Raw genomic sequence first — 9185 nt, forward strand, 5'->3', positions numbered from 1 at the left:
TGTGGACAAAAAATACACCATGAAATCACACAGGAACAGTAACCAAAACAAGAAAAAAGGGAAAAGAGAAAAAGAAAAAAAAACAAGAAAACCTGCAATATCTGGGGATAGGGTACTAAGAGAAAAAATGTACAGAAGGAGAATAATGAAGAAAAAAATGGGAAAAATGCAGAAAGAAAAACAAGATACGGTGTTAACCACATGAAAAAAGGGAGAAAAAAAAAAGCATTTAAATTTAAAAAAAAAAAAATTTCTTTTTCAACCAGGAACAGGGAAAAGGAAAAAAAAAAAAAAAGCTGTAAACTAGGACCTGGAAAGGGAAGAATAAAGAATAATAGTAAAAAGGACAAAAGTATTAATAATAGTAGTACTTTTAAAACAGACAAATACAAGCAAAATAAACACTAGAAAAAAGAAAAAGAAAACAATTGGTGCAGGACAGGGCAGGGCATCCAAGCTCCGTCTGAGCACACAGACTGGGATGGAGTTCCTGCGGGCCCAGAAGATGGGTGGGAGTGGGGCATGGCCGCACCTCTGTTCACCAAGCAGGTGTGGGGTATAAGAGTAACAAGAGGAATGTTGCACCTTTTCAGTCGTGCAAGTCCAGAGTGTCCTTGGGGTTACTGGCAAGCAGAACCTGTTCTTAAGCCCCTGGAATCTGGGAGAACACTGTCTCTTTAAATATCCAAAATGGTCAAGCTGTTTGTAAACATTCAAAATGGCAGCATCCTCCGGACAGGAAAAAGTCCACAGCTCAGCTCATCTTCCTCTTCACCACTGCTTCCCGTTTCATTCCACAACCACCAGAGCAGTCCTCCATGCAGTCCCTTGCTAGCAGGCTGATTTTTAGGTTAATTCTTAGATCCTACCAGCACTTGGGAATCTCCAAGCTGTCTGTGCTGTCAGGATCACTCAGGATCACTGCCAGACCGCAGCTCCATATGTGTCCTTTTTTGATATTTTCATGCAAATTCTTCTGCTAGTTGAGGTTTAGTCAACTTCTATATCCTTCCCTTCAATGCTTGGTGGTCCAGCATTATCTTCTGTGTCTTTGTTAATTGGTTCTTCCCGTTTTCTTTGTTGAAGAGGGTCTGTGCAGTCTTTCTGCCTATTCTGCCATCTTGGAATCCTCCCCCAGCAATTTTTAAATATAAAAATTTATAGATTGTACAGAAATAAGCAGCTGGTTGTATTTGGCCACAGATCATAGTTTACCCCTCCTTGACTTAAGGGTGAATGTTGGGCCAGGGAAAAAATGTTGCTGTAGTAATCCAGATAAGAGGTTATAGTTAATTCTCTATCATGGTAGGCTAGAAGGGCAGAGTGAAAAAATAGTGAAGAAAAAAAAAAATATATATATATATATATATATATATATATATATATATATTCATATTCCTCGGAAGGAAGATGGGGCAATCTACTTCCATAGTGATACTGCCTCGGAAACCCAAGGAGGGGTCGCTATGAGTCGGGTCCGACTCAACAGCATATAACAACAACAACGATATGTATGTATATATATATATATATATATAGGAGGTCTGGTGTATAAAAACCAAAACCAAACTCACTGCCATCGAGTCGAATCCGACTCATAGCAACCCCTCCTTGAGTTTCCGAGTCTAGTGTTATGTGCGTGTGTGTGTAAAGTCATGTTCTTGTGTGGCATTCTTTTTTATTAATTATTTTTTTTAATTATTGTGGTAAAATGTATGTAACAAAAAAAATTCCATTTCCATCAGTTTTAAGTATACAATTCAGTGACATTAATTACATTCACCATCCCCACTCTCTGTTTCCAAAAATTTTATATTACCCCAAACAGAAACTCAAATTCCTTAAGCAATACATCCTTATTTCCTCTTCTTACCTGCCCTTGGTAACCACTCATAAATTTTGCTCTCTCCATTTGCCTCTTCTAAGTATTTCATATAAATGTTATCATACATTTATCCTTTTGTGTCTGACTTATTTCACTTAAGCATACTGTTTTCAAGGTTCATTCATATCGGAGTATACATCAGAACATCATTCTCTTTTACAGCTGCATAATATCCCATTCTATGTATATACCACTTCTGTTGATGGACACTTAGATTGTTCCCACCTCTTGGCTCTTCTGAATAATGCTGCAGTGATTGTGTACTTTCATACTTACAGGAAGTTTGAATGAACCATTGTATGGCATTTGGTACTTATGCCCTTTGGCTTTGTCTTCTTTCTTTGCAGGGATTTGTCTTATGCTTGTTTAAAGATTGTTTCTTTCCTAACTGCTTGTGATGGCTATTCATTTTGGCAACACCTATTTTTACAAAATAGTTAAGTCTCCTTCCTTTCTTATGTACCAGACAAGCCATTGTTGCCAAAGAATGACTTTTCTTTGCAAAAAAATGTTCTCTTTAGACAAAAGGTGAGCAAGATATGAAAAGATATGGCTACTTACATTATATTTTATCAGGGGTCACTGAATTAATGCAGAATTCCCTAACTGCATTTTCTTCCAATATTTGTTGCCTAGTTAAGGACCTGCCAGGCTAAGTGGTGCCCCTACTCTCCCACCCCCACTCCCTACCGTCAGTGAAAATGAGACGCTCATTGTTACACCTGTGTCCACTAAGGGTATTTTAGAAACCAGAGGCTGAAATGGAGTGTTTCCCACTGATACCTACTGTGGTTTAAAATCAACAGTACATTTCCAAGTTTCTCAACTCCTGGACTTGTTTTATTTGAATACCATTACGCTTGGTTGAACACATTCAGTTATCTATTTTCTAGCTTGCCCTCTTAGCATTCTGCTGTTTTGGTGTACTTTAACAAATGCTTACACAGTATCCTCATTGTGGAGATGGGAAAAACTAAAGAACCTGGTAATTCTCCTAGAATTTGCTGTAGCTGAATGAGAGAAAGGAAGTCTAAACTATAGGCAGCAGCATCTCACGGAACAGCAGCAGAGTGTAGAGGCCTTTCAATTATTCTGCAGAGCTTTCTCGAGAATACTAGTCAATCAGATGCTGTTGAGTTGATTCTGACTCATGATGACCACATATGTATCAGAATACAACTGTGCTCTGTAGGGTTTTCAGTGGCTGTGATTTTTCAGAAGTCGATTACCAGGCCTTTCTTTCTTCAGAGCCACTTCTGGGTGGACTCAAACCACCAGTCTTCTGGTAAGTAGTCCAACATGTCAACCATTTATGCTACTCCTACTAAAGAATAACAACACCCACTGCCATCAAGTCAATTCCAACTCAGAGTGAGCTCCATTGGGTTTCCAAGGTGGTAAATCTTTATGAAAGCAGACTGACTTATCTTTCCTCCTCAGAGTGGCTGGTGGGGTTGAACTGCCAACTTTCTGGTTAGGAATCAAATATATACAATTAAAGTAGGTTTATTCTTTTTTTGTTTTTCTTACTACCCTCACAGTTTATTTCTGTTAGAAGTATGAAGTATTATATGTACCTTTTCTCCCCTTAATGACAGAAAAACAGATGAGATTTTGAAGACTTTATATCTGTTTCTCTGAGTATTTTTGATCACCAACCATATTTCTGTTTCATATCATTGATTTTTTAGAACTGATACCTAAAATTTGAGGTGTGTCATTTAAATTCTAGGGATCTGTTTTTTCTTCTGCTTGTTGATCCTTGACTATTGTTCATCTTAGGGGTACCAAATACAGTATAAAGGTAAGATTATGATTGAGTACTGATATTATGAGGTGTTTTTAACTAAGCTTCTTTACATAAGTTTTATACATTAATAACAAAAGTTTAATTTTATTAAATTAGCTTTCCATTTATTTTTCAGAAGCACTTACCAGATAGGGAACTAAATATATAACTGCAGCCTGTTCTCTGCACCAAAGCCAGAATGTGCCACAGAGGAATTGCTGTATATAGAGTCCATCCTTAAGTAAAGAAAAAGGTCAGGATATAACGCAAAGCTGCAGGCATAATATAGATATTAAGAGTAAAAATAGCTGATACAGTTCAGAATACAGAATGCCAATAGCTAAAAGACAATAGGGAACAGATCTGGAAACATAAAAGTTAACAGTTGGAAGAGGCCTTAGGGATCATGTTGGCTGATGGATCTCAACTCTGTTCACACATTGGAAACACCTGGAGAGCTTTTAAATATACATGCCTAGTTCCCTCAAGGAGCTCTGGGGGTGTAGTGCCTAAGACAACTGACTGCTAACCAGAAGGCTGGTGGTTCAAACCCACCAGCTGCTTTGCAGAAGGAAGATTGGGCAATCTATTTTCTGTAAGGATTTATCGCCTTAGAAACCCAATGGGGGTCATCATTGCCTAAGACATTTGACTGCTAACCAGAAGGCAGGCAGTTCAAACCCACCAGCCACTCCTAGGAAGGGAAGTTGGGCAATCTACTTCCGTAGTAATACCTCCTCAGAGATCCAAGGAGGGGTCGCTATGAGTCATCTGTCTCCATGACAGTGAGTTTGGTTTTTGTTTGTTTGTTTAGTTCTCTTCAGGCTAATACAGTCAGATTAACTGGGGGGTTAGGAGAGGGCCTTAGTTTATTTTAAGTGACTCTAACCTGCAAACAAGGAGCTCTGGTAGCATAGTGCCTAAGGCATTTGACTGCTAACCAGAAGGCTGGCGGTTCAAACCCACCAACCACTCCTTGGAAGGAAGATTGGGTAATCTACTTCTGTAGTGATACTGCCTTGGCAACCCAAGGAGGGGTCGTTATGAGTCGGGTGGACTTGACAGCACATAACAACAACAACAACCTGCAAACAAGATTTAGAACTGCTGACCTTATTCAGCTCCCTCAGTTTACATATGAAATCCAGAGCAGTTACTTGGCCCATGTTGTTGTTGGCTAAGATTTTACCTCCAATTTTCTTCTCTCTTCCTACTTCCTTCATTCTGTATATTCCTTGTGTGATCTTAACCCCTGTCCTGCTTTAAATTACATGGATAGCTTCTTGATTCCCAATCTATGACCCATGGTTCTCTTTTGAATAACATATCCTTATATCTGACTTCCTTCCTTTAGTTTCCAAATGCCCCACAGCCACCTAAAACTCATTATATTCTTAATTGAATTCCACTCCGGTCCCCTTTGCCCAAAGGAACTCTGGCAGTGCAGCTTAAGTCATTCAGCTGTTATCCAAAAGGGAGGCAGTTTGCTTCCGTAAGGATTTACAGTCTAGGAAACCCTATGGAACAGTTCTACTCTGTTTGCTAGGGTTGCTATGAGTAGGCATCAGTGCAGTGGCAATGAGGTTTTGTTGTTGTTACACCGTGCCTGAAGAGCCCTGGTGGCACACACGGTTAAGCCTTTGGCTACTAATGAAAGGTTGGCTGTTCAAACCCACCCAGAAGCTCCTCAGAAGAAAAAAGACCTGGTGATCTGCTCCTATAAGATCACAACCAAAAAAAAAAAAAAACCCTATGGGGCAATTGTACTTTTTTTCATGGGGTCAGAATCAACTCCAGGGTAAGCAACAGCAACAACACTCCCTGCTCCTTCCTGTCCAGTCAGTCACCAAGTGCTACCCATTGTACCTCCCAGCTGTTTCTGAACTCCATCTTCTCTCTCCCTTGTTCTTAGATGAATTTGAGATGTTGCCATTTTTCCTGAAAGATCACAACAGCTTCTCACACGTCTTTGGCCTCCAGCCTTGATCATTGGGCTCTTTCTCTGACACTATTAGGATCATTTGTCACTACATTTCTTGCATCATTCATTTTAATCATTTAGCCATTTCGTCCATTCAGCAAAGCTACTTCCCTTTCTCTGTTTCCCTTTATCTCTAGTTGGCTTACTTTCTTGCAGTTTTATATATGGCATAATCTGTAGTCTGAATTCTTTTATTTCTGCTTTTATCTAACAGTAGACTCTCCAATAACCAACCAAATGCTATCACATCAATGGGCCCAGCATTACCCACACTCTTAAACTAGTACTTGCTCCTGCAGGAAGTAAAATAAAAGATCCCAAGATAAACATCAGGTCACATCTTTGATAGTTAATACTTTCACTTACCTCTAAAGTTTCCTGGTTATTTCTTCTTGACTTCCTGCTAAGCCCTTGCCCTCTCTGTGATTTTCTCAATTCCTGACTAGTTTTTCCCAAGGACCTGCTTGATTCACAGTCATTTGTTGTTTTTTTCTTAAACCTCTAGGCTATTTTCAACCATTTTACTTCAAAATAAGGGAGCTCTGGTGGCACTGTGGTTAGCCAAAAGGTTCACATTCAATAGCTGCTCCATGGGAGAAAGATAAGACAGTCTTGAAAACCCTATGGGGGCAGTTCTGCTCTGTCCTGTAGGGTCACTGTGAGTCGGAATTGACTCAATGACAGTGGGTTAGTGGGTTAGTTAGCTCAGAGTGTGGTTCTTAACTTCCTAATGAATATCTCTCCATGGCATTAGTAACTGACCATTCCCTTACCTCTAGCCTTTATTACCTGGGATTTTGACCCTCATTTCTTTTTGAGTATTTGTGTTTAGAGCCCACCTCTCCTAATTCCCACCAGACTATCATTACCGTACTGTCTCAAGTGCCTTTGCATGACACAAAAGTCAGCTGTTGAGATCCTGATTATTCAGTTTATGGGTTGTTCCGGCTCTTTATCTTTGCACTTGTACCTATCTTTTACTCTTACCAACCTGCTAGTTGACCACTTAACCACTTCTTAGGCTTGCTACCAGAAATAGGGCAGGAAAAAATAAATCAGGTGAAACTCAAACTGCTTGTTTGGCTTCTTACCATAAACAATGATGAAGACTTGCTGAAGAACTGGATTTTTATTATACTATACCTTTAAAGTATTGAAATTGCTGAAGCTTATGGTCTTTATAATTTTTGAGAATCCATATGTAGAATTGAAGTCCATCATGTTATTAATCTCTACTTTAAAATTATGTTATTTTGTTTCAGAAATCTTTAATCTATATCCAGAGGATTGGCACAGATATGATTGGACTAGTTTGGGGAACCCAAAGAAATTAAATTGCTATGCTATTGATTTATAACCTCACTTTCAGAATTCATGTTCTCATCACAAGATGAAATCTGATCTTTGTTGCATACCTTTGATAAAAATGGAAATAATTACTTTGGCAACCTTAAAACCCATTGCCATTGAATTGATTTCAGCTCATAGCAACGTTATAGGACAGAATAGAACTACCCACATAGAGTTTCCAAGACTGTAATCTTTATGGAAGCAGACTGCCACATCTTTCTCCTATGGAAAGGCTGGTGGGTTCAAACTGCCAATTTTTTATTAGCTACCAAGTACTTAACCACTATGCCACCAGGACTCCTTTGCTGTTAAAAATGCTCTGTTTGGGTCTTCAGTTTTGCTTGTTTTTGTTTGAAATATGAGAAATCTACCAGTTGTACCAAATTTGCACCATCTTTTAAACGCTACTTCATCCCACATAAGGAGCCCTGGTGGTACTGTGGTTAAATGTAGGCTGCTAACCAGAAGGTCAGTGGTTCAAACCCACCAGGCACTCCACAGGAGAAAGAAGTGTCAGTCTAGTTTTGTAAAGATTCACAGCCTTGGAAATCCTGTGGTGCAGTTCTAGTCTGTTTTACAGAGTGACTATGAGTCAGAAGCAACTTGACAGCAATGGGTTGGGTTTGGTTTGCAGCCCACATCGACCACAGGGCTCAGCATGTCATTACTTTTAAATATCCTCTTATCTCATGTGGACTGTACTTTGGTATTAATGGTGAACGTGATTTAAAGGTGTCTTACAATTCTTTGAGAGATGTTTGCTATACCCACCCCACTGTACTTTGGCCACCCTCATTACAAGTTCATCACACAGCTTGTTTAACATGTTTACTTTTTTAAACACTTGGTGAATTAACAGGTGGTTGCATGACTGAGATGTTTGTTTTAACAGGCTAAAAAGTGGGAGGAAATTTAGACACCTATTGTGATGCAATAGGAAAATACCTAATTATTCCATTTTTGGCTCAGCTTTTAGTTTCAGTTAAAACTGCTGATAGCAGGGCTCAACAGGTTTTGTTAGAGTAGTGCTCTTACCATTGCCTGCATATGGCAAACTGATTCACCAGTAATAATGGCCATGTTTTACTCGTTTGCACATGACACCTTCTATTCAGTGTTAGTGTTAGTGCCTTTATGATGTGAATATGGAAGGCTCTGGAAACCCCATGTCTAAAGCAGTTTCTGCATGCTCTAGAAACCCACTTGTAATATTCTCTCTGTACACAGAATACACTGAAAGTAAAACCTTAAAAGCAAGACAGTTGTTAGTTTGCTTACTATGCCTATCATTGGTCTTTGAGTCCTCTCCATTGAACAAGATAAAGGAGCAAGGAGTTTTCTTAAAGTAGTTAAGTTACTTTGAGGTCAAGGGACTACCACCAGAAGTAGACATAGGCAGGAGCAGAGTGACTTCAGGGCTAGATAGTAAATATTTAAGGATTTCTAGACCCTATAGACTAAGTCTCAACTACTCAATTCTGCTGTTGAAGTGCAAAGACAGCCATAGATGATACATAAATGAATGGGTGTGACCGTGTTTCAATAACACTTTATTTACAGAAACAGGCAGTGAGCTGAATTGGACTGTGAACCATAGTTTACCAACCTCTGTTCTGAATCTAGACAGAATCTGGTCACCACTAGGCTTCCACTAGGAAGAACAGCAGTGGTTTTAAGCTAACTGGACTTAATATATATCACTTTTAGTATTAATTTCTAAGACTTCACTGTGTTTGTGTATAATAAATTTGTTGTGAAAAAAAGGTCATTGTTTCATCATTGGCTTCTTTGGGGGTTGAATAGTGTTCTTTACTTGTCATTTTTATACCCCCACTTCCTTCCCAAAATGATTTGAAGTAGGTCATAAGAAAAGATATTACAGGTTTTAGCTCTCAAAATACAAATAAAAAATTACAACCCACACAAAAAGGCCAGGCAAAATAACCTCTGAATATTCCTTATCTACCTGCCAACTCAAGCTGTTAGCTCAGCCATTTCTGGAATTGATCAGTCTTAGGGACATCTCCTTAGTTGACTACTGTTATGTTCCCTATGTTATCTTCACTAGCATAATTTCCTTTCAGAAAAAAAAAAAAAAAAAAAAAAAATTCCCTAATGTTTTATATTAAGCCTCCTACCAAAGGAAGTGTTGGTATCCATCAAGTTTCTTCTGATTGAAG

The 9185-nt window shown here is 38.9% G+C and overlaps 1 protein-coding gene across 1 annotated transcript in view; it reads left to right on the forward strand.

The window, feature by feature from the left end:
* The window catches only part of CDKAL1 (CDK5 regulatory subunit associated protein 1 like 1), a 1058601-nt gene that overhangs the window by 862303 nt on the left and 187113 nt on the right, over positions 1-9185 (forward strand). The window lies entirely within an intron of this gene.

The sequence above is a fragment of the Orycteropus afer genome, unplaced genomic scaffold (genome assembly GCF_000298275.1).
Source record: "Orycteropus afer afer isolate SDZICR_OR568_19922 unplaced genomic scaffold, OryAfe1.0 scaffold00012, whole genome shotgun sequence".
Classification (NCBI taxonomy): Eukaryota; Metazoa; Chordata; class Mammalia; order Tubulidentata; family Orycteropodidae; genus Orycteropus; species Orycteropus afer.